We start from the raw sequence: 27,592 nt of genomic DNA on the forward strand, positions 1-27,592 counted from the left end.
GGGGGTCCTGGGGGGAGGAGGAGCGCTGATGTGGTGGAGCTTGTTGTGGTGGTGGAGAGGAAACACCTTGACCCTTATCATAGTACCTTGGAAGAACTGAAAATTTAGAGGTCCCCAGAAGTTGCTCTGAAAACAGCTGTACAAAGCCTCGAAGCTTGAGACATTGGAAGCAGACTTTTACCTTAACAAAGAGTTTACAACTCAAGTAATTGGCCGGGATCATGAGTAAGCAGCGCAAAAAAGAGTCAGACTGTATTATCTTACTTTGGTGACAAAGAAGATCAAAACGTACAACCAGAAGAAGACAACAAAGCCAAAGCTCCTACATCCAAAGCCTCCAAGAAAAATATGAATCAGTCCCAGGCCTTGGAAGAGCTCAAAAGGGATTTTGAGAAGCAAGTAAGAGAAGTAGAGGAAAAACTGGGAAGAGAAATGAGAGTGATGCAAGAAAATCATGAAAAACAAGTCAACAGCTTGCTAAAGTAGACCCAAAAAAATACTGAAGAAAATAACACCTTAAAAAATAGCCTAACTCAAATGGCAAAAGAGTTCCAAAAAGCCAATCAGGAGAAGAATGCCCTAAAAAGCAAAATTGGCCAAATGGAAAAGGAAGTCCAAAAGATTACTGAAGAAAATACTTCCTTAAAAATTAGAATAGAGCAATTGGAAGCTAGTGACTTTATGAGAAATCAAGACACTGTAAAACAAATCCAAAAGAATGAAAAATTAGAAAACAATGTGAAGTATCTCATCGGATAAACAACTGACCTGGAAAATAGATCCAGGAGAGAGAATTCAAAAATTATTGGACTATCTGAAAGCCATGATCAAAAAAAGCCTAGATATCATCTTTCAAAAAATTATCAAGGAAAACTGCCCTGATATTTTAGAACCAGAGGGCAAAATAGAAATTGAAAGAATCCACTGATCACCTCCTGAAAGAGATCCCCAAAGGAAAACTTCTAGGAATCTTGTAGCCAAATTCCAGAGTTCCCAGGTCAAGGAGAAAATATTACATGTAGCCAGAAAGAAACAATTCAAATATTGTGGAAACACAATCAGGGTAACACAAGATTTAGCAGCTTCTACATTAAGGGATCACAGGGCATGGAATATAATATTCCAGAGGGCAAAGGAGATAGGACTACAACCTAGAATCACCTACCCAGCAAAACTGAGTATAATCCTTCAGGGTAAAAAATGGTCATTCAGTGAAATAGAGGACTTTCAAGCATTCTTAATGAAAACACCAGAGTTGAATAAAAAATTTGACTTTCCAATACAAGACTCAAGTGGAACATGAAGAGTTAAACAGGAAAGAGAAATCATAAGAGACTTATTAAGGTTGAACTGTTTACATTCTTGCATGGAAAGATGATATTTGTAACTCATGAGACTTTTGTCAGTATTAAGGTAGTTGGAGGGAAAAACTTTTATGTATGTAGATAGATAGATAGATAAAGGGCACAGGGTGAGCTGAAGGTGAAGGGATCATATCTGGAGAATAATATTAAGGGGTGAGAGAGGATTATACCAGGAGAAGGAGAAAAGGAGAGGTAGAATGGGGTAAATTATCTCACAAAAAATAGAAAAGAAAAGGCTCTTACAGTGAAGGGGAAACAGGGTAAGGTGAGAGGGAATGAGTGAATCTTATTCTCATAGGATTTGACTTAAGGAGGGAATAACATACACATTCCATTGGGTATGGAAATCTGTCTTACTCTACAGGATAATAGGGAGGTGAAGGGGACATAAGAGTAGGGGGATGAGAGAGAGGAGGGCAGATTGGGAAAGGGGGTAATCAGAAGCAAATACTTCTGAGGAGGGACAGGGTCAAAAGAAAGAATAGAATAAGTGGGGGGGTGGGATAGGATTAAGGGAAATAGAGTTAGTTTTTCACAGCATGTCTATTATGGAAGTGTTTTGCATAACTGCACGAGTATAGTCTATATTGAGTTGCTTACCTTTTCAATGAGGGTGGGTGGGGAGGGAGGAAGGGAGAAAATTTGGAACCCAAAGTTTTAAAAACACATGGTTAAAAAAAAGTTTTCACATGCAACTGGTAAATAAGAAATACAGGAAATGGGGTACAGAAATCTGTCCTGCCCTACAGGAAAATTGAAGGGGAAGGGGATAAGGGATGGGAGGAGAGATAGAAGGGAAGGCAGATGAGGGGAAGGAGTATTCAGAATGCATGCCATCTTGGGGTGGGGGAGGGGCAAGATGGTGTGAAAATTTGGAACTCAAAATCTTGTGGAAGTAAATGTTGAAAACAAAACAAAAAAAAAACAAAAAAAAAGTTTATGTTCCTTTCCTCTTTCATAACTTTTGAGAATCCATACCTCAACACTCTTAAAATTGTTATCTATAAGTCTGTAACTTTTACTCAAATTCTGAAAAAAAATGTTCTTCCCTGCCCAATGGAGAATTTCCCCTAAGTCTTTAACTTGCCACAGAGTGGATGCTTAACCAATGTTTGTCAAATAGAATAAAGTCCCAGCAGGAATTCATGCCCCACCATCACTACTGTTATTTCCATGCATCTGTGCCCCATAACTATTTCTAGGGCCCCATTGGTACCACATTCCAGTACTCAGCTCAGCTAGGAAGTATTTTTGTTACCCAGCTATAAGGAAGGAGTTCTGCTTTGCATGATTTATGGAGACTTTCTTGGTTTTATGATTTATGAGTTTCCTTTCTTTTTTTGGTTTGTTTTTTTAAATGACTGACTGTATAAAGGAGTTTCATCCCTAGAAATTTTGCTCATAATAGTATTATGGCATTAAGATTTGTACCTTAGTCAATTATGGTTTATTTTTGCTAGGACTCAAACTTACTTGAATACTCATCAAAATAATTACTGTTTTGTTTTACATTGTTTTCTTCTGTAGTAAAGGTATTGCTTATATGTTCCCTCATTAAATCCAGTTATGTCCTAACTAGAATGAAAGAGCAAATCTGAGTATGATAATATCATAGATTTAGAACCAGGATATACCTAAGAAACAATCTATTCTGGCTTTTTAACCTTTTTTGGTATTATGCATTGGATTTTTTTTTGACAGTTCATTAACTCTTTCTTAGAATAATGTTTTTGATATATAGCATTAAAAAGGAAACCAATTACATTAAAATACACTTATAATTTTTTTTTATTTCACAGACCCCAGGTTAAGAACTTCTGGTCTGGTTCCTAATTTTTCAAATGAAGAAACTCAAGCCTAGAGCAGTTAAATTATTTTTCCCCACCCAAGGTCACATGGGTGATAAATAGCACAGCTGAGTTTCAATTCCAAATCTTCTCTCCATTTCCATAGTTCTTACTATGTACATTGTTGTTGCTATTCAGTCATGTCTGACTCTTTGTGACCCTGTATAAAGTTTCCCTGGCAGATTTATTCTGGAGTGGTTTGCCATTTCCTTTACCAGTGGATTAAGGCACACAGAGGTTACGTGACTTGCCCAGGGTGACACACCTAGTGAGCTCTGGAGGTCAAATTTGAACTCAGGTCTTTCTGGCTCCAGGCCCAACATTCTATCCACTGAGCCACCTACCTGCCTTCACTATGTACGTTCCCATTCTACAGATAGAGAAACTAAGACCAGTCAGGTGAATATGTCTTGATTGTTATGTACCAGTGGTAATCGCCAGACTTCCAGTTCTGCATTTCCCATCTGCTTCCATCTACCTGTCATTATCTTAGGGTAATGCATTTGTTTATGTTTGTTTCTCCTCCTAATCTGATTTCTTAGGAATGGACTGGCAGTATTATCCTGCTTATCTGTGTGTTATCATGTCACCCTCTAGTGGCTTCAGTCAAAAGCTCTAAGAATGGGAAGGGAGAGGAAAAAAAAAAAAACTTGGTAGAGAGAGAGACTATTAAAATTTATGACAATTGAGTTAAGGGGAAAAGAGAATTAGGATCAAAATGGTAGGAAACATAGCAAAGTACTATGTGAAACAAAAAGATTCATTCATTTAACAACATTTATTGAAAACCTACTATGCTCAAGATACCATTGTGGGTGGATGTCATGGATGATCCAAAAATGAGTGTGATACAAGCCATGTATATTCCAACAGAAATGGGTGGAGGGCTAGAGTGGGGAAAGGGGAAATGGAAACTCAGGAAACCACATCGAGATTGAAAAATTTACCAACCTCAAAACCTATTTGCTAGTTTCCACTAGGAGCTTGAATAGCTATTAGAAACTAAGGAAATACAATCTGCCTTGGCCTTTTTCAAAAATGGGTATACTTTTAAAATATAGCAGTGGGCCACAACAATAGAGATCATGGCAACATAGATTTGGAAGGTACCTTAGAAGACATCAAGGCAATTCTACCCACTTTACAGAAGAGAAAACTGAGATTTTTATTTCTAACTTTTTTTTAATCTCCTTCAGTGCTTGATACAGTACATTACACAGAATAGGCATTTAAACAACAGGTTTGTTGAATTGAATGGAACCAAAACAATCCTTTGAAATTCAAAAGAGTATTTGGATTAGCTTCACATAATTAAAGAAATGTTTATTGAATTGAAGACAGGCAAATACTTTCTTAAAGCATCTAAGCTAAATAGCAATAAGTATTGAAGTAGTAAGCTATAGAAAAGAACCCTGGATTTGGAACCTAATAATCTGGTTTTAAGTCTTACTTTTGCTTCTAATTTTCAGTGCAAATTCTGGTGACTATACTAGGTATATAATGAGGGCCTGCTCTGTGCCAAGACTATGTTAGATATGAGAGATACAAAGGAAAACTAGATAATCTCTGCCCTCATAAAGCTTACATTGTACTAGAAGGAAATAACAAGCATGTACAAAGAAGATACAAAATAATTCAGAACAACTAAGAAAATCAGGAAAAGTCTTGTGTAGGAAGGATGTGGTACTTCAGTTGAGTCATGAAAGAAAATGGGAATTCTAAAAGGAAGGGATGAGAAGGGATCTATGCAAAGATGTGGAGGTAGGAAAAGAAATGCCATGCATAGGGGCCAGCAAATAGACCAGTTTGACTGAAATATAGAATGCATGAGGAGGAATAGCATGAAATCAGTCTGGAAAGACAGGTTGGAGCTAGACTGCAAAGGGTTTTAGATATTCATCAAAGGATCCCATGTTTTATCCTAGAGGTGATAGGAAGCCATTGAAGCTTCTTGAATAAGTCAGTCAATCATTTGACCTCTCTATAATTTTTTCCTCTGTTAAAAGGGATGTCTGGGCTGGCTGAGCTCTAACATAGCTTTGGGTTATGAAATCTGCAATCTCATTCTTATTTTCCTTTCAAAGAGTATATAGTGTTTTCCATCAGTCTAATATGGGGATTAATGAGAAATTCTTATTTCCACCAGGTCATTGCTTATTTCCGCCAGTAAGTGGCACTAAGAACTACTTCATTTGTTATCTGATACCAGGCATAAATCAAAAGCAATCTGTGAATAAGGACTTCTCCATACTTTTCTACCTTGGTGTCATTTGACAAGAACCACATTTGTACTATGTCTGCCCTATGAACTAACTGTCACTGTCACATATGGTATAAATGGTATTTAACCAGTGCAGCAAATATGAGTGGAAGAGTGATTCCATTCTCCATCTAAAAAACTAGTTTAAGGGCCACATTAAAGCTAAATATGGCAAATATCTATGCCAAGTTTGAAGTAAATATGTCTTGGGAATGCTGGACAGTGACTGATTGATGGTACTTTCTGATGGCTAGAAATCAGCTTATGCTGAAGTCCTGAATTTAGATCTCCTCAGAAACAAAACAAAACAAACAAGAGAAACAAACAAAAAACCAACATTGATGAACTGCTTCCCATTTTGTACTCTAGGCAAATCAATGTGCTCCAGTATTCAAAGGACTCAGTATTCATTCTATTCACATCAGCTTCCATATTCATAGTGGCTACAGTAATACAAAAAAGTGTTAGAACTTAAGCATTCAAGCTTGAAAAAGTTATCTCAAACAAGTTGGCCAGACTTGTAAAGGAACTACACCAGAAAACTAGTTATCCATTTACAATTGAAAATAAAAGAAGAAGAAAAAACAAACAAACAAAGTAGGATTGCTGCTATTGTTGCTAGTGGGAAATGAGAGTATAGAAGGAGAGTCCCAGGTAGAGAATCCAGGTAGAAAAGTTGCTGAAAATGCATGAGAAACCAAGATTTCTCCCAGAGGAAGGCCTACAGCGTAGCACCCTCTCTGGGTGCTACCTTTTCATCTTAGCACTCACGGGTTTGCAAGCTGGATCACCAGAAGGTTAGTTCATGAGTCCCAACTAGTGTGTTTAACTTTAATAGTCAGCCAGGAGACATAATTAACTCAGAGCAAAGGCATTTACTAAGACAACAGAGTAAGAATGGTAGCTATGCAATATTCTTTCTATAAACCTGGGACACAGTCTCCCACAAATACATATAGCATTAATGGAAAGAGTGGGCACAACTTTAGAGTACACTGATAATGAGGCACCCTTACAGGGAACAATACATGGCCAAGAATACTCCTTTCTATCACACTTCAGGGTCCTGATGGCCTTTCTCTTATGGTATCCCAATTCTTTGACCCTCTAGACATAGTGTCTCAACTCAGCAAGTCTCTACACTAGATCCCTAGGGCCTATTCCCCTTCAGAGCTCAGATCTTAATTGCTATGGCTAATTCTCGCTTGAATCCACAATTGGCTCTTGCTTCCAAGGGTCATACTTCTTTAAACAACTTCCTGCTCTGACTGTCTTTTAACACTCTCTCTGCTCCCTGCTGGAAGCAGTGTCTCCTACTGAGCAAGTAGATCCACTGCAAGATGCCAGGCTGGGGGTGGGGGAGAGGATTTGGGGGAAGGTGAGGACAAAGGCAATGAGGAGGCACAAATCCCCTCCCACTCTCTAGAAGAGGCTCAGGGGTCACATTTCACCCAGTTGTTTCCCGGATGGACTGTCTCAGCTGCTCCCAGGGCTGACCAGCTTGGGATCTTAAAAAGTCACCAAGGGAAAGGCCAACCTTCAGTCAGCCAAAGGCAAACTACCCTTTCAGTTTCACAAGGAAATTACTTCACACTTTGTAAAGGGGTAACAGGACATAATCTTGGCTTTGCACTGTGTTAAACACATTAACACCTTGCTATTTCTCTTATCTACACCTTTTTGTTATTTTTTTTGACAGGTTGGAGCTAACTCTCCCACTTTCCCCTACAGATACACATATGTGTGTGTATGAAAAGACCTATGTAATATACATACATATATATATATATATATATGTATATATATTCTCTACCTGGGACTCTCCTTCAAATGCTCTCATTTCGCAACAGCAATAATAACAGCAATCCTAGTTTGTTTGTTCTTTCTTCTTCTCTTATTTTTAATTGTAAATGGATAGCCAGTTTTCTGGTGTGGTTCCTTTACAAGTCTGACCAATTTGTTTGAGATAACTTTTTCAAGCTTGAATGCTTAAATACTAACACTTTTTTGTATTACTGTAGCCATTATGAATATGGAAGCTGATATGAGCAGAATGGATGCTGAGTCCTTTGAATACTGGAGCACATTGATTTGCTTAGAGTACAAAATGGGTAGGAGTTCATCAATGTTGGTTTTTTGTTCATTTCTCTTGTTTGTTTTGTTTTGTTTCTGAGGAGATCTAAATTCAGGACTTCAGCATAAGCTGATTTCTAGCCATCAGAAAGTACCATCAATCAGTTCACTGCCCAGCATTCCCAAGACATATATATATGTGTGTAATATATATATAATATATATGTGTGTGTGTTATATATATAATAAACATATTATATATATATATTTCATATATCTCTTCCTATCTCTATTGCTTTGGTATAATATTTTGTATGTAGTAGTTGGCTACTTAATAGATATTTGCTTTTCTCACCTGATTAACTTCCATGTAACTCAAGCATCTCTCCAGAATTTAGCTACCATCCAAGAGATGGATTGAAATTTGGTAAGGGAATTTCCTACCTTGATTGATCCTTCCTGAATTCCAGTAAGGATAACTGTACCTATAGTGGACCATGACAACAGTCAGTCACTGAACAAGCATTTCTTAAGTGCTTACTGTTTGCTAAGTACTATCACCTAGTACTAGGAGTTGGGGCAACAAAAAAAAAAGGCAAAAACAAAATAAAACAAAACAAAAAACAGTCCCAGCCCTCAAGCACCTTTCATTCTAAAAGGGAGGGAGAAACAACATGCAAACAACTATGTATATACAAGATATGTACAGTGTTGTGATGGAAAACTTTTGTAATCCTTAAATCACAGTAGAAATGTGTTATTATTCCATTAATGTGAATTATTTGTTATGGTGACAATAAAATTAGGGGGGACTTTATTTTGAGACTTTTAGCTCTATAATTTCTTCTTATGCTCTGAACAATTTCTTTCTAAGTTTTCCTTTATATGCCTTCCAGACCAGAACAGTTTATAATATTTTCTTCATTATTTGAGCAAAGGATTTGTGTAAAATCCTTTGTCTAAAATCTACTCTCAGTAAAATGTCTCATATATCTTAAAAGGGATTTTCTCAACAGCTTAATTTGAAGGCTGATACATGACCATCCTTAACTCCTTCATGTCTAGGCACCTAAATGGAATGGGTTCTGAAAATATTATTAGATAAGGCTAAGGTGGCCTAGCAGTTACAGATTTCAAAGTATATTACAAAGTGGTAATCACCAAAACATTCTGATACTGAGTAAGAAATAGTGGTGGAGCAGAGGAATAGATTAGGTACATCATACATAGTAGTAAATGACCATAGTAATCTAGTGTTTGATGACCCAAAGATCCAAGCTTTTAGGGTAAGAACTTAACATTTGACAAAAATTTCTGGGAAAACTGGAGAGCAGTTTGGAAGAAACTAGACATAGACCAACATTTCACATCACATACCAAGATAAGGTCAAAATGGAAAAATGAGTGCTAATAATAAAAGGTGATATTGTAAGTAAAGTAGGGGAGCATGGAGAAATTTACCTGTCAGATCCATGGTTAAGGGAAGAGTTTATGTCCAAATAAGAGATAGAAAGGATTACAAGAGGTAAAATAGTTTTGATTACAAGAAATTTAAAAGCTTTTGCACAAGAAAAAGCAATGCAGCCAAAATGAGAAGGAAAACAGGACTCTGGGAAAATATTTTGCAGCAAGTTTCTCTAATAAAGGCCTCATTTCTCAAATATATAGGGAACTGAGCCAAATTTATTAAAAATATGAGCCATTCCCCAATTGATAACTGATCAAAGGATATGAACAGGCAATTTTCAGAAGAAGAAATCAAAGCTATCCACTGTCACATGAAAAAATGCTCTAAATCACTACTAGTTAGAGAAATGCAAATTAAAATGACTCTGAGATATCACTTCACATTTATCAGATTATCTAACATGACAGAAAAAGAACATGACAAATGCTGGAGGGGATGTGAAAAAATTGGGACATTAATGAATTGTTGGTAGGATTGTGAACTAGTACAACCATTCTAGAGAACAGTTTGGATTCCTGCCCAAAGGACTATAAAATTGTGCATGCCTTTTGACCCAGCAATACCACCACTAGGTCTATATCCGAAAAGAGATTAAAGAAAAGGGGAAAGGACCTATTTGGCAAAAATATTTATAGCAGCTCTTTCTTTAGTGTCAAAGAATTGGAAATTGAGGGGATGCTTATTAACTGGGGAATAGCTGATCAAGATTGTGATGGAATACTACTGTGCTATAAGTCATGATAAACAGAATGGTCTCAGAAAAATCTGGAAAGACATCTGATCTGATACAAAGTGAAGTGAGCAGAACCAGGAGATCATTGTACACAGCAGCAACAATATTGTAAGGATGATCAGCTATGAAAAACCTAGCTACTGTGATCAAGACAATTCCAAAGAACCCATGATGAAAAATGTTATCCACCTCCAAGAGAGAACTGATAAATTCTGAGTGCAGATTGAAGCACACTTTTTTTTATACTTTCTGTATTTTTATTGTTTTATTTTGTTTGTTTTGGTTTATTTTGTCTTCTTTTCAAATATGGCTACTATTGAGGGATTTTTTTTAATTAGATAGGGCTGTTTTTAGGACCGGAGCATAATTTCTAAATAGATCTCCCTCTATTGGCAAGAGCATCTTTAGCAGTCAAATCTCTAAAATTTCTTACCTCCCCACTCCCTTCCCCCTTTTAGAAGTTTGATGGATACCTTTCATGGCATAAATTTCTTTACCAATTTAATTATTACTCCTGTTCTACTTGCTTTTGATTTTAGTAGAGGGAGGTTGAAAGGTGACACACAAGTAAAATTGCTAGACCCTTATAAACTTTACCACATTAAGATAGATGATTATTGCCCCTTGTGGATAACATATTAGGTCTTCCACAGACCAAAAAAATAAAAAGACTTTTTCAATAGAAGCCCTTATGATAGATGTACATCCACATATCATTAATTGCCTTTGACTTTCACCATTTTTGTACTAAATGAATAGGGCTGATCAATATTTACATAGTGAATGCAAGAAACAGAGCAGTATGGGAAACATGGTCCAGGGGAAGAGATTGAAGAGTAGGGCCAAGAAGCAATCCAAACTCAGCTACTATTCTAGCTCCTTGAGAAATTTTTTACATTCACTATTGCCATGAATAACATTGAAAATACTTAGCATTTGAATGATTCTTTCTCTTTAAAGGCTTTAAACAACATATTTTTACAGCTTAGTGGATCTGTGATCTCAGAGATGTGGATGCTTCCTCCAGTAAGGCATAACTATCATTCTGTCTCTTTCTATCTACTTTCTGTCCTTTATAGATTCTTGTCCATTTCATAAGTCTTCCAACAGAAAATCCCCAGGATACACTGAAGGCTTTCTTCTTCATCCTTTAATATTTCCTAGAGATGAATGTAGGAGTTGGGCTGTCTATTATCTTGCTCTGCAAACTATTCACCTTCTTTTCCAGTCATACATGTTCTTGATAATCTTTTACACTATTTCTTGCATGACAGTCATCAGAAGTAATATGGGGCAACCTATTTATGCTCACCATTTTTCTTTCATTTCCTTTCAAATTCTTCTAAGACAGTGATAGTCCATGAACTATAGCCATATAGCACCATAAAGATTATGTGACAGGGAATAGCTTAGGATCACTGAAAGCCCAGAATCACTGAAAGAGCAGTTTCTCAGATCTAAGATCTTTTTCCCTTCTATTCAAGTCTAGCCCAGATCGTTGTATCTGCAGTTAGCTCTCCAAAATACATGTACTGATGGACTGCTACAAAGGGCAACTCATCTAACTATCTATTATAATCTGAACAATATAAAATCTTGATCCATTTGGGTTTTTCTGTATTAGGCTGAAGTCTTTTGAGTGTTTAGAGATATCATCTATGACACTTTGCATTGTTCTGAGGATAGATGCAGCTAGCACAATACCATCCACAAATAGGAGCATCTGGACAATCTCACCTCCTCTAGGAAATCCCTTTTTAGTTTGTACTCTGCAGCTGGACATTTCTCAGGGCAGAGACAAACACTTCTGATGAACATAGAAGTCTTTCTTTTATGCCTCAATTGGCATTTCTAATCATCATAAGCAAAGAACAAAGTTATCCCTGTTGTGAATCTTCCAAGGACTCTCCTATGACTTTAACACATGCACGGGTGACAGTTAAAGGAGACCCTATAACACAGCAAATGCCACATTAAACTTTCCTCAGAATTGATGAGAGAGTCAATGTCTTTACTTTTATCCATTTCCCATGATTTTTTTTGAGTCCACAGCTTATTTAATGACTTGAGTTGAAACTATTATGATTCATGCATTCTGCTTCTCCATATCCTTTCTTCCCATTTGGTATTAATTTTCACTTTTGTTCTAAATCAGGGCTTGAAAAACTATAGCCCCAAGGCAGATACAAAACTATTCTTAGCTCATGACCCTACAAAAACAGGTAATTTGCCCATCCTTGTTTTAACTAGTCAGTGATCTGATTGTCCACAGAATTGCAATGACATTGACATTATTCCACACTAATTACTATCTGAGATCTAGCCAGTTTCCTTTTGCCCTGCTATTAGATGCTCATGATTAGTGTTTTTCCAGTTCTCTCGCTGAAGATGACATTTATGATAAACAAGAGTGAAAGTTCTCAATTATCTATAAGTCTTTGAATTCTTGCATTTCCCTAATTCCAAAACACATTTTTCCCAACATATTTTTCCTATCCTTCCTATGACATTCTTTACATTGAAATCATCAAATATCTGGGCATGTGATAACTCAGCTTACTTGAAGAATTTTGCCCAAGGTTTTTGTAGAATTCCTCTTTATCTTCTTCAACATATGTTGATCCATGAAATGAAATTATCTCCATGTTGTTTTATTTGCTTGTGCCCATTATGACAGCTCCAAAGTAAGGTGATCAATTAAACCACGAAATGATGTCTCTTGTTGTCTTAGAGTGCAAAAGGAAATAAAGGTCAAATTCTGATATGTGTCTTTCAGAGAAGAACCTCTGATCTATCCAGGAATTTGGGGGTTTTTTCCCCTTAGGAATTCTGATCAATGCCATCAATGATCAATCATGATTCCAGAGGACTGATAATGAGGCATGCTACCCACCTCTTCTTGAAGGTGATGTACTCTAGATTTAGAATGAGACATACATTTTTTGACAAGGCCAATGTGGGTTTTAGTTTTATTTGACTAAGTATATTTGTTACAAAGGCTTTTTTTTTCCTTCTTTTTCTTTGGAAGGGTAGGAGGAAAAGAAAACAAATGCTCGTTAATTTAAAATTTTAAATGTTTAATTCTTCATTTTTTTAATTTTAAAAATTTTATTGATGACCTTTGTTTTTATATTGCAGTCATTTCTGAATACACTTCCCCCTCCACCCCCACAACTCAGCGGGGTTGTCTGTAGTAACAAAAAACAAAACAAAACAAAAAAACCCCACAGTTAAGCAAAACTCATTAATTCAGAGGCTCCTAACAACACTTACAATAATTCTGTGCCCATAGGTATGCCACCCCCCCTTCTTTAAAGAAAGGAAATACATTTCCTCTTGCTTTTTCCAAGGCACAGCTTTATTTTAGTGGTGTGGTTTTCATTTGCATTATTGTAGTTATTATGTATATTGTTTTCCAGGTTCTGATTACTTCACAATACATCAGTTCATTCAAATTCAAATTCCTGCCTTCAACGAGCTTGTATTCTAACAGAGGGAAATAGTTTGTATGTATGTAGTATATGCAAAATACAAATTAAACCAATAAAAGTTAAAATGTGTGTGTTCAAGAGGCATCAATGCTACCAACTAAACTTGCTTAGTAACTATTTACATTCAAATTAGTTAATTACAACCTATAACAATTCTGGAGTCACTCCCAGTAAGTCCTCATCAGAATTCTTTGTCCATTCATTCTCGGTATGATAAACTATTTGGGAAAACTGTCTACATATAGTCCATTTTGTAAATCATCCTTAGCAGAGCAAACATCAGGGCTTCAGTTTTCTGCCTATGAAAGGCAGAAGGGATTTGAATTAATGCTAGGCAACATCTCAACCAAAGCTTTAGTGACCGATTGCAGTTTCTCTTCTGGTCATTCTCCAGTATTAAAGTTGTTTGAGCAGCCTTCGAGCTTGCTATGCTTCAGACTTGCTTAAGCCATGGGTATATTTCTCCTTGGGGACGTTCATCTTGAGTAGGCTCTAACTGGCTGGATATGATATTGGATTAAGCCGTAATTCATAAATCTCATAAGGAGTAATGTCATTTAATATGTACACACAGTGTTTTAGGATTACATTTTGTTGGCACTGGGTGAGGCTGCTGGATTGTGGATTCCAGCCACTTTTGCTCTACAGGGATTAATTAAAAATGTTGACGATGCTTAGGGGCTAGAAACGGCCAACAAAAATATACACACTCTCTCCAAGACTGTAGGACTGTCACCCAGGACATAGCAAACACCTTCTATTGGCTGGATTTTTAAATTCTGAAGCTTATGGTTTGTTTCTTTTTCATTCTAAAGCTGATAATTTGTTTCTTTCTTCTGATTTTTGGTTCTGCATCTGCCTCACTCTTCTTGATATAAATGATGCTTTTCTTTAGTTGGCTCTTTCAATCATATTGGCTCTGAGCGAATTACAGTAGCACTCTATTATAACATGAGGCACTGTTACATGTATTTGGAAAGACTAGAGATCGAATTTGGATAGACAAGAGCTTAAAAACATAGCAACTTCATACAAGAGAAAGACAAACATAAAATGGCTAGCTTGCAATGCGGGTTCTTGTCCTTTCCTAAGACTAGAGTTACAAAAGGCTTCCTTAGTACTTAGAGGTCCTCCTTTTCCTTCTCCCCACACTTCAAATGCACGATAATTTATATTAGTCAATATGTATTAGTCAACAGTAGCCTTAAAGGGATGCTGTAGTAATGTGTGGTAAGCAATCTTGCATTGAAAATCAGTTAAGTCCCTAAGCTTTGTTAAAGCATATGTGCCTTTAAAAGAAAAATCCTACATATCAAAGTACATCAAATAGGATAGATCTCTATATGAACCAGGTTGGTTGTGTGGTGTGAGGGGAAAAATATGGACTTGGAGTCACAAATTCTTGATTCAAATCCTGACTACTTCTTATAACTTGTGTGACCTAGTACAATTCATTTTACTTCTTTGGGACTCGATGTCTTCATGCATAAAATGGGGATAATAATATTTATGCTATTTACATCCCCGGGTTGTTTTAGGTATCAGATAAGATAATGTCTGTAGAACATCTAGTATATTGTATAACACTATATGAAAGTCAGAGGCTATTGGCCTTGAAGGTGTTGGGGTGCACAAAGGAGTTGCTTCATGCTAGGTTAGAAGCAGTGCTACAACCCCACTATCTGACACTGCTAACAGGATCATCTTGTTAACTTCTCCAAGTTCAAGGTAGTCTAGCAGGTGTGCTCAGAAATTACAAAAAAAATGCAAAAAAATACCCTAACCTCTCTCCAATTCATTCAAACCCCAAATTTTCTCCTATGTAATGTGTTCAATGTATATGTGTACTTTTATATGCTTACAAGGGGAAGCAGGGCAATTAATATGAATACCTCGGGGCAATATTCAATTCAATAAATATGAAGTGCCAACTACATGCCAGGAACAGTATTAAATACTGGGGATACAAAAAGAGGCAAAAGACAATCTCTATCCTCAAGAAGCTTACAGTTTAATGGAGGAGACAACATGCAAACAAACACATATAAAACAAGCTATATACAGGATAGATAGGAAACAATTAAGGGGAGGGAAAGAGGGAAATCATTGAAATTAAGAGGGGCTAGGGAAGGCTTTCTGTAGAAGATAGGATTTAATTGGGATTTAAAGGAAGCCAGAGATGTTAGTAGTCAGAGATGAGGAACGAGAGCCTTCCAGGTATGGAGGACAGACGGAGAAAATGCCCAGAGCTAAGAGATGGAGTAACTGCTTTGAAGAGCAATTAGGAGGCCAGTATCATTGAATCAAAACATACATATTGTGGAGTAAGATGTAAGAAAACTGGAAAGAAAGGGTGAAAAGTAGGTTATGAAGAGCTTTGAATGCCAAGCAGAGGATTTTGTATATGCTCCTGGAGGGAAAAGGGAACACTAGAGTTTATTCAGTAGGGGGTGGTGACATGATTGGACCTCGAAAAAATCACTTTAGAGACTGAATGGAGGATGGATTGGAGTTGGGAGAGATTTGAGGCAGGCAGACACACCAGCAGGCTATTGCAGTAATCAAGGCATGACTATATCAAAATGCAATAGGTAGGAATGGCATATTAGATAGGGAACTGGACTTGGAGCTAAGATGACCTGCATTTAAATCTCACCTCAGTCACTTACTAGCTATGTGACTCTGAGCAAGTTACTTTACTTCTTTATGCCTCAGTTTCCTCATCTGTAAAATAAAGTGGCTTCTAAAGTGCCTTCTAACTCTTAATCTATGATTCAACTGTATTGAAGAGAAGCAAATTTGTAATGTAATTTTTTAAGTTCAAAACATGTTAATGCATGAATTGGTAAAAATCAAATACACAACAAGAATAAAGTGATTTGAGGATGTTAAGTGATACTATACTAACTTAAGATATGTAAAAATTCTGTCCCAGGCTTATTGGCATCACGTTTAGCTTAGCAGAAATGGGAAGAAGGCTGGATTTGGAGCCAGAGCACCTGAGTCTGAATTCCAACTCAGTTACTAACTATGTATGTGACTTTAGGAGAGTCATTTCTGGGCCTCAGTTTCCTAATCTATAAAATTAAATGGTTGTATTAGATGACCTTTCATTCCTCAAAGATAGCCAGATAGACAGACAGACAGAGAGATAGATAGATGGATGGATAGATGGATATATGGGGGGGGGGGGGGAAGGCAATCAGGATTAAATGACTTGCCCAGGGTCACACAGCTAGTAAGAGTCAAGTATCTGAGGACAGATTTGAACTCAGGTTCTCCTGACTCCAGGTCATGTGCTCTATCCACTGTGCCACCTAGTTGCCCCATGAACTTATATTTTCCTAGCACATACTATATCAAAAAGTGTGGGTTTAGTGAGTTAATTAGAATAATTAAATTTTTTAAATTAGGGAGAATCCAATGGATTTGGTTAACTGGGTAAGGATTGTGGTACAAAATGTAATATTTATCAATAAAAAATATATTTTAAAAGAATGGTTGATATGAATGTTTCTACTGTAGAATCGAATTATTCCAGGAAGCATTTGCCTGGTGACTTTTAGGTAAAGACAAATTTGGATTCCAAATTTCCTCAGTCTTCATTGTGAATATTGTCCACAGAAATATGCCCTAGAGGCAGCTAGGTGCCACAGTGGATAGAGCACCAGCCCTAGAGTCAGGAGGACCTGAGTTCCAATCCAGTCTCAGACCAGACACTTGACACTAGCTGTGTGACCCTGAGCAAGTCACTTAACCCCAATTTCCTCACCCCCCAAAAATGCCCTAAACATACAAAGGCAACAAAGCTATAGATGAAAGTAAGCTTTTGTAATATTTGATTGAAGAAAATAATACATATTTTACAAATATATGGATAATAAACATAGATAATATAACTAACATAAGTAATCTACACCTGTTTCTTAGTACCTTGAGAGGAAAAGACAAATTCCCTACTCATTATAGAAATAAGCACATTCAGACCATTTCTTGCCTTTTTCTTATCATCTTTATATTACCATGCTATTGCCTTTCCTCAACCTCTTGGCAGTCATTTGCTCACTGGTAACTTTTTCACAGTCAAAGAGAAAGCAAAGAATTTAATCCCAAATTTACAATTGGAGAAACTGGGACTAAAAGTAATTAGAGGACCCTGCCCCAATAAGGCTCTATACTTTGTTTTCTTGTTTTATAGCGTATCCCATAGTGTTCTTCAGTATTGTATAAATAATATTTCAAACATACTTTATCTCCAAATAGCTGTTACATTTAATTAAGTAATATACTGAGGGGATGAGATTATAGAGAGCAGTAGAAGGCATTGAGGCAAAGGAGAGAAGATGAGTCCAAAAGAGACTAGAAAAGACAGAAGTAATAATGACAGAATGATGTAAAAGAAAGAGCATTAGGAGTCAGGAGATGTAGGTTCTGGTCTCATTGCTCTCACTTAGTGTGCATCTTTGGGCAAGTCAATAGTGGCTTCAATACACTGGTGATAAAGCACACCTCTCATTTCTTGACAGAAATGGGGATGGACTAGAGACGCAGAATAAAATATTCTTTCTCAGACATGGCCAATGTGTTGATATGTTTTTTTCTAGATTATACATATTTGTTCCAAAGGCAATCTTGTACAGGGAGTTGGGGATAGTAGGGAGGGCAAGATTTTGTGGTGGTAGATAATTTTTTAAAATGTATCAGTAAAAATATTCTAAAATGTATGTAGAAGAAAAAATGTAAAAGGAAACAAGAAGAATACTTTTATTATTACCTTGTTATATTTCACAGGCACACACACACACACACACACACACATACATACACATAGACTTCCTAAAAGTACAAGATGTACATGTCTCTCTTTTAAGAAAAATTTTTTTAAAAAATCAAATGTATTTTATTTATTTTGCTAAATATTTCCTAATTATATGTAAAAAATTTAACATTTTTTCAGTTTTGAGTTCCAAATTCTCTACTTCCTCCCTCCCTTTCCTCACCCCTTGAGAAGACAAGTAATATGGTATTAATTATACATGTAAAATGATGCAAAACATATTTCCATATTGGTAATGTTGCAAAAGAAGACACACACATACAAAAACTAGAAAATAAAGAAAGTTTAAAAAGTATCTTTCAATCTGCATTCAGAGTTCACAAACAGTTAAAATAAGGGGCTAAAGCACAATTTATCATCCTTGTGCTAAAGTAAAAATAATCTGGGGTAATGATCATGATCTCAGACAAAGCAAAAGGAAAAATAGGCCTAATTAAAAGAAATAAGCAAGGAAACTAGATCTTGCTAAAAGGTACCATACACAATGAAGCACTGTAAGTATTAAACATATATACACTAGGGTATAGCATCCAAATTCTTATATGAAAAGTTAAATGACTTACAGGAGAAAATAGACAGTATAATTATACTAGTTGAGGAACTCAACTTTCACATTTCAGAGCTAGATAAATAAGAAAAAAGACATGGAAATTAATAGAATTTCAGAATAATTAGATATGATAAATCTCTTAAGAACATTGAATGGGAATAGAAAGGAATATAGCTTTTTCTCAACTGCACATGGCACCTTCACAAAAATTTATCATGTACGAGGACATAAAAACTTTTCAACCAAATGGAGAAAAACAGAAATATTAAATGTACCCATTTCAGAGTCTGAAAAATTATATCCAATTAATATTAAATTCAGTTAATGTTAATAATTCAAAAACTTACGTTCAACAAAGGGCTGTGGAAGCAGAAATACAAAATTAGTTGAAACTAGTTGAAACAATCAACAACTTTAACAGAGTTGTGGGACATAAAATAAGACCACAGAAATCATTAGCATTTCTATATACTACCAACCAAACCCAGCAGGAAAAGATACAAAGAGAAATTTCATTTAAAATAATTGCAGATAATGTAAAATACTTGGGAGTCTATCTGCCAAGACAACTCCAGAGACTATATGAATACAATTACAGAACACTTTTCACATAAATACAGATCTAAACAATTGGAGAAATAGTTCTTGCTCATGGGTAGAGTAGGCCAATTTAATAAAAATGACAAGTCTACGTAAGTTAATTTACTTATTCAGTGCCACACCAATCAAACTATCAAAGAATTATTTTATAAAGCTATTAAAAATAGTAACAAAATTCATCTGGATGAACAAAAGGTCAAGTATATCAAGGGAATCAATGGGGAAAAAATGTGAAGGAATGTGGCCTAGCAGCACCAGATTTCAAACTATATTACAAAATACCAAAACAATCTGGTGCTATCTAAGAAATAGAATTGGTGTATCAGTGGAACAGAATAGGTACATAATACACAGTAATAAATGATGATAGTGAGCTGGTGTTTGATAAACCTAAAGAGTCAAGTTTTAGAGTAAGAACTCAACATTTGACAAAAATTGCTGGGAAAACTAGAAAGCAGTTTGGAAGAAATTAGGCACAGACCAATATCTCACACCATATACCAAGATAAGGTCAAAATGAATGATTTAGACATAAAAGGTGATATCATAAGGAAATTAGGGGACATAGAAAAATTCACTTGTCAGATCTATGGATAAGGGAAGAATTTATGACCAAACAAGAGACAGGTCAGAGGAAGTAAATTTATGACCAAACAAGAGGATCATAGGAGGTAAAATGGGTAATTTTGATTATACAAAATTTAAAAGTTTTAGCACAAACTAAATGAATGCAGCCAAAATTAGAAGGCAAGAAGGAAACCGGGAAGGAAATTGTGTAGCAAATTTCTCTGACAAAGGCCTCATTTCTCAAATATGTAGGGAGGGAATTGAGCCAAATTTATAAAAATATGAATCATTCCCCAATTGATAAATGGCCAAAAGATATGAAGAGGAAATTTTCAGAAAAAGAAATCAAAGCTATCCATAATCATATCAAAAACTTTCTAAAATATTGTTGATTAGAGAAATGCAAATTAAAGTAACTGAGATAGCATCTCACACCTATCAAATTGGCTAACATGACAGAAAAGAAAAATGACAAATACTGGAGAGGATGTGGAAAAATTGGGACATTAATGCACTGCTGGTGGATTTGTGAACTATTCCTACCATTTTTTAAATTTAATTTATTTTTTTTTTTTACAAAAGCTAATTTTTTAAAAAAAATGTTTAACATGTGTTTTTAAAACTTTGGATTACAAATTTTCTCCCTTCCTCCCCCCCCCCCCATTGAAAAGGCAAACATCTCGATACAGGTTATAGATATGTAGTCACGCAAAACACTTCCATTGTAGTCCTGTTGTGAAAAACTAAGTATATTTCCCTTCATCCTATCCTAACCCCCATTTATTCTAGTCTCTCTTTTGACCCTGTCCCTCCTCAGAAGTGTTTGTTTTTGATTATCCCTTCCCTCAATCTGCCCACCCCTCTATCAACCCCCTGCTCTCTTGTCCCCTTTCCCCCTTATTTTCCTGTAGGGTAAGATAGATTTCCATACCCCATTGTGCGTGTTATTCCTTCTTTAAGCCAAATCCTATGAGAATAAGATTCACTCATTCCCTCTCATCTTCCCCCATTTCCCCTCCACTGTAAAAGCCTTTTCTTGTCTGTTTCTTGTGAGATATTTTACCTCATTTTACTTCTCCCTTTCTCCTTCTCCCAGTACAATCTTCTCCCACCCCTTAATTTTATTTTCCAGATAACACCCCTTCATCTTCAACTCACCCTGTGTCTTCTGTCTATCTATACAAACATAAATTTTTTTTTTCCCTCCCACTACTCTAATACTGACAAAGGACTCATGAGTTACAAATATCATCTTTGCATGCAGGAATGTAAACAGTTCAACCTTAATAAGTCTCTTATGATTTCTCTTTCTTGTTTACCTCTTCCATGTTTCACTTGAGTCTTGTATTTGAAGGTCAAATTTTCTATTCAGCTCTGATCTTTTCCACAGGAATGCTTGAAAGTCTTCTATTTCATTGAATGACCACTTTTTACCCTGAAGGATCACACTCAGTTTTGCTGGGTAGGTGATTCTAGGTTGTAGTCCTAATTCCTTTGCCCTCTGGAATATCACACTCCGTGCCCTCCAGACTCTTAATGTAGAAGCTGCTAAATCTTGTGTTATCCTGATTGTGTTTCCACAGTACTTGAATTGTTTCCTTCTGGCTGTTTGCAATATCTTCTCCTTGACCTGGGAATTCTGGAATTTGGCTACAACATTCCTAGAAGTTTTCCTTTGGGGATCTCTTTCAGGAGGAGATTGGTGGATTCTTTCAATTTCTATTTTGCCCTCTGGTTCTAAAATATCAGGACAGTTTTCCTTGATAATTTCTTGAAAGATGATGTCTAGGCTCTTTTTTTGATCATGACTTTCAGATAGTCCAATAATTTTTAAGTTCTCTCTCCTGGATCTACTTTCCAGGTCAGTTGTTTTTCCAGTGAGACATTTCACATTCTCTTCTATTTTTTCATTCCTTTTGATTAGTGTTACAGTGCCTTGATTTCTCAAATTGTCCCTATCTTCCAATTTTTCCATTCTAATTTTTAAGGAAGTATTTTCTTCAGTAAGCTTTTGGACTTCCTTTTCCATTTGGCTAATTTTGCTTTTAAGGGCATTCTTCTCCTCATTGGCTTTTTGAACCTCTTTTGCCATTTGGGTTAGGCTATTTTTTAAGGTGTTATTTTCTTCAGTACTTTTTTGGGTTTCCTTTAGCATCACTTTCAGTTTTTCCTCCACTTCTCTTACTTGCTTCTCAAAATCCTTTTTGAGCTCTTCCATGGCCTGGGATCAATTTATATTTTTCTTGGACACTTTGGATGTAGGAGCTTTGGCTTCGTTGTCTTCTTCTGGTTGTATGTTTTGATCTTCTTTGTCATCAAAGTAAGATAATATAGTCTCTTTTTGTGCTGCTTGCTCATGATTCCAGCCAATTACTTGAGTTATAAACTCTTTGTTAAGGTAGGAGTCTGTTTCCAGTGTGGAGAATGTACTGTCCCAAGCTTCAGGGGTTTTGGGCAGCTGTGTTCAGATATATTTCTAGGGACCTGTAGATTTTCAGTTCTTCCAAGGTGGTATGATCAAGGGCCAGGTGTTTACTCCTTTCCTGGCCTGTGCTCTGATCTATGAGCACTCTTCTCTGTCTTGGAACTGTGAGGAGGGTTTCCTCTCCACAGCCACTACAAACTCCACCATGCCAGCGCTCCTCCTTGCTGCAGGGCCGCTACCCAGAACTGTGACCCAGATCCAAACATGGGCAAAGCAAGAGAATTCTCCACCAGCAAAGAGATCCCTGCAATCCTCTTATCAGCCACTTGATTCCCCCTCAGTCTGTGGGCTAGAAGCTCAGGAGGCAGCCACTGCCCCCACCGAGCTCGGGGACTGGAGTTGAGACCACCGGCTTTTCTCTCTCCTCGCTGATACAGACTTTTCCCACTGACCTTCCAAGTTGTCTTTGGCGTTCATGGGTTGAGAAGTCTGGAACCTGCCACAGCTGCCCATGATTCAGTCCTCTAAGGCCTGTGCCAGGATTGCTGCGGCCTTCATGCCCACACCAAAATGTGTTCCTCTCCCCACCAGGAGCGATATACCTTTCTGATCAACCATCCAGGCTGTCTTGGACTAGAAATTTGTTTCATTCTGTCTTTTTGTGGGTTCTCCTGCTTTAGAATTTGTTTAGAGCCATTTTTATAGGTATTTGGAGGGGTTTGGGGGAGAGCTCAAGCAAGTCACTGCTTTTACTCCACCATCTTGACTCCACCCCCTATTCCTACCATTTTGAAGGACAATTTGGAACTATGCCTAATGGGCTATAAAACTGCATATCCTTTGAACTAGCAATACTCATACTAGGTCTTTATCCTAAAGAGATCAAAGAAAAGGAAAAAGGATTTATATGTACAAAATATTTATTGCAGCTCTTTTTGTGGTAGCAAAGAATTGAAAATTAAAAGGATTCCCATTAATTGGGGAATAGTAAATCAAGTTGATTATGATGGAATACTATTGTATTCCAGAAATGATGAGCAGGATGGTCTCAGAAAAACTTGGGAAAACTTACATGAAACTGATTCAAAGTGAACTGAGTAGAACCAGGACAACATTGTACACAGGCTCAGCAATATTGTAAGGTTGATCAACTATGAAAGACGTAGCTACTCTAATTAAGACAATGATCCAAGACAATTCCAAAGGACCCATGGTGAAAAATGCTATTCATCTCCTAAGAGAGAACTGATGAACTCTGAGTGCAGAATGAAGCATACCTTTTATACTTTCTTCATTTTCTTGGGGGGGGTACATTTCTTTTTTTGCAAGATGGCTAATATGTCACATGTATGATCAATATCATATTGCTTGCCTTCTCATGAGGTGAGGGAGGGAAAAAGGAGGAGGAAGAGAATTTGGAACTTGGAAATTTTTTCAAAATGGATGTTAAAACGTGTTTATTCACAATTGAGAAATATTTAATGAAATAAATAATATATCTATATCTATCATCTATCTATAATAAAATATACTGGGAAAGCCTTTTGGGTGTGTCCTTTCTAAAATGTATCCCTTGTCCTGTGTTAATTTATCAGTGTCATCTCCTCTATAACATTCCTTCAATGTGCCCAGTGAAATTTACTCACCATATATTTGTACTCTAAGAATCAGGTTCCTTATGCCTTCTACTATGATAATTAATTTATGTGATAAACTAAAGCACGGTAAAGAATTTGAAGAATGTCAGCATTGAAAAATACCTTTTTGATCTTTTAAGCCATGAGTTCTTAGCCTTTGTGCAGGTGTGTGTCATGGCCTTGTTCTATAGTCAGGTGAAGCCTAACAATCCTTTTCAGAATTTTTTTAAAATCATAATTGAAAGAAATTCTAAATTGCAGTTAGAGGCTAATAAAAATAAGAATGTAAGTTTTTCCCCAACCAAGGATCCACTGATAAAAAAACCCAAAGTAATCCAATCCCTTCTTTTTATAAATAAGAAGGCTAGAGAAGATCCCAGGTCCCCATCTTTCTCCCTACTTCAAAGGTACCTTTTTCTTTCCAAGGTTGACACATTTGTCATTCAACTATAGTCTTCAGAACATAATTCCACTCTGCTTGAAGTGATCCTGGACAAGTTACAAACTCTTTGAGCTGCCCTCCCCTCATCTGTAAAATGGGATAATAATATTATATATTATGCAAGTTTTATATTATGATATATAATTATATATGGCAGAGATGCAGGATTCTTGGCTAAGTAAAAAAGCAGACGAAATTCAGTTTTATGCTGACAGTAACAATCCAAAGCACTTTTATGATGCCCTAAAGACTATTTATGGGCCAAAGACCTATGGTGCATTGCAACTACTCAGTGCTGATGGAACCATATTGATTAGTGATAAGGGCATGATCCTAGAGAGATGGGCTGAACACTTCCATAATGTTCTCAACAGACCATCATCAATCAGTGCTGAAGCCGCTGACCGTTTACCTCAAGTTGAAGGCAATCCCTCCCTCGCTGAAGTTTCAACTGAAAAAGAGGTTTTGAATGCTATTAGGCTCTTTTTGTGTGGCAAAGCACCTGCTTCTGATTCTATTGCAGCTGAGATTTACAAGATGGGGGTCCATTGCTCATACAAAGGCTGACTGAAATTTTCCAGGTTATATGGCAGGAGAAAGTTATCCTCCAGGAGTTCAAGGATGCTTTCATTGTCCATCTCCATAAAGGTAAAGGAAATAAATTGTCCTGTGACAATCACAGGGGGGTCTCTCTTTTAGTCATTGCTGGAAAGATTCTTTCCAGAGTCCTCCTGAATAGGCTGATCCTTCACCTGGAAGATGGTCATCTATGTGAGAGCCAGTGCAGCTTCAGAAAAGGCCGAGGAACAGTGTTTGCTGCTCAGCAACTCCAGGAGAAATACCAGGAATAGAACAGAGGTCTGTACACAACATTTGAGGATCTGACCAAGGCCTTTGATACTGTTAGTCACGAGGGCTTATGGAAGATTATGTCAAAATGTGGATGCCCAGAGAAGTTCATCAGCATTGTACACCATTTCACGACGCCATGCTTACCCAGGTTCTTGATAATGGGCTATGCTCTTGTGCTTTCCCAGTCACCAATGGAGTGAAACAAGGCTGTGTGCTTGCTCCCATGCTTTTCAGCTTGATGTTTTCAGACATGTTGTCAAATGCTTTCAATGAGGATGAACATGGCATGAAGGTCAACTACCGCACTTATGGTAAATTCTTTAACTTGAAAAGACTACAAGCCAAGACCAAAGTGGAGAGAGTGTTGGTGCATGATTTTCTGTTTGTAGATGATTGTGTACTCAATGCAGCCTCTAAAGCTGAGATGCAACAAAGTATGGATTCATTCTCTGCTGCTTGTGCTAATTTTGGCCTAACAATTAATACCAAGAAAACACAGGTGCTCCATCAGCCAGCACTACACCACCCATATGTGGAACGATTGGTTACAGCAAATGGAGAAGTTTTGAAAGTTGTAGATAATTTCACGTACCTTGGCAGTACATGAGGTACACATCGATAATGAGGTTGTACACATTGCCAGAGCTAGCTCAATGTTTGGGAGGCTCCAAAGGAAAGTGTGGGAGAGAGGAGGTGTTAGATTGACTACCAACCAAAGGCCTACAGAGCCATTGTGCTGACCTCATTGTTGCATGCTTGTGAAACCTGTACAATATACAGGCACCATGCCAGGAAACTGAATTGCTTCCATTTAAATTATCTTAGGAAGATTCTGAAGATCACCTGGCAGGATAAGATACCAGACACTGAGGTCCTTTCTCGAATTAAACTGCCAAGCATTCAATCTCTGCTTCAGAGAGTGCCACTCTGATAGACTGGCCACCTTGTTTGAATGCAAAACATATGCTTGCCAAAACGTCTATTTTATGGAGAACTCACACAGGGCAAACATTCACATGGTGGTCAGAAGAAGCAAGAGAAGGACACTCTCAAGGTCTCTCTTTAGAACTTTGAAATTGATTGTGTGACATGAGAGGGATTGGCACAAGACCACTTAGCATGGCTTGCCCACATCAGAGAAGATGCTGTGCTCTATGAGCAAAGCAGAATTGAAACAGACCAAAGGAAATACAGGATACACAAATTTAGAGAATCCACCCCAAAGGTTCACATGGACTATTTGTGCCCCACCTGTGGTAGAGCATTCTGAGTTCGTATTGGTCTGATCAGCCACAGTCGGACATACTGTAACTTGGTGGCTCTAGTGTAGTGATGTCATTTTGGTTCTTTTCAAAAATGAAGGACAACAACCAACCCACCAACCGACCAGCTTTTACTCATGCCTAGAGTGGACTTTCTCCCAGCTCCATCTGTTGAAGTTCCTTTTTTAAGCTTTAATTTACATATTTTCTCCTCCATAAAGACTTTCCTTATTCTCCACTCACAGTAATATTTGTCTCTCCCTTCTTGAACTTTTCAAATTATACATTTTATTTAAAATTTTGCATTGAATAACAATACAACCAAGTTCGCTTATACTTCTAACTATATTTAAGTTAACTTCAGACTATTAATTATAAAACTGTTTTCCTCTCCCTCTAAGTATTCATCAGGCAGATGGATGTTTGTCCATTTATTCTCATTCAAACTTTTCCTCTTATGTGACATAGCTAATGTATACTCCAATCTTTTAATTTTTTTCTACTTTTCTTTATTTCATAGAGACTTTTCTATGTCTCTTTGTATTTGTCAAAATTGTCATCCTGAATTACATTACACTATTCCATTGTATTTATGTACCACAATTTATTCTACCATTTCCTGATTGTTGAGCATTTGAGGTGTTTACATTTGTTTGCTTTCCAAATACAAATAATGCTGTTAAGAAGATCTTTGAACAGATGGCTCTTTTTAGTTGTTTTTTTTTTCAATAATATCTCTACAGTATATTCCTAATAGTGGAATTATTTAAAGAGCATGATCATTTTTACTGTGTATTGTTAGGTTGCTCTCTAAAAAAGTTTTTCATGTTTGCAATTCCACCTTCAATGAATTGTTGCTCCTATTCCTCCACAACCCCACCAGCATTTAATTTTGTACTTTTTAATTATTTTGCCAATTAGATAGAGGTGCAATGGTGCTTCAAAACTGTTTTAATTTCCGTCACCTCAATTATTTATGAGTAAACATTTTTTCAAGTGATTATTAAACATTTTTGTTTCCTCTTTTGAAATTTTCCATTTATATGTTTTGAATATTTATTTATTGTAGACTGGAAATTAGAATTTTTCCTCCTGAAGTTTCTCATAAGACTTTGATTATTCTTCTTTGCACTTGTCAAACTTTCTCATACAATCTTAATTTATGTACTTTTTCCTTCCTATTA

Source organism: Vombatus ursinus, unplaced genomic scaffold (genome assembly GCF_900497805.2).
Source record: "Vombatus ursinus unplaced genomic scaffold, bare-nosed wombat genome assembly UNPS02014807.1, whole genome shotgun sequence".
Taxonomy (NCBI): Eukaryota; Metazoa; Chordata; class Mammalia; order Diprotodontia; family Vombatidae; genus Vombatus; species Vombatus ursinus.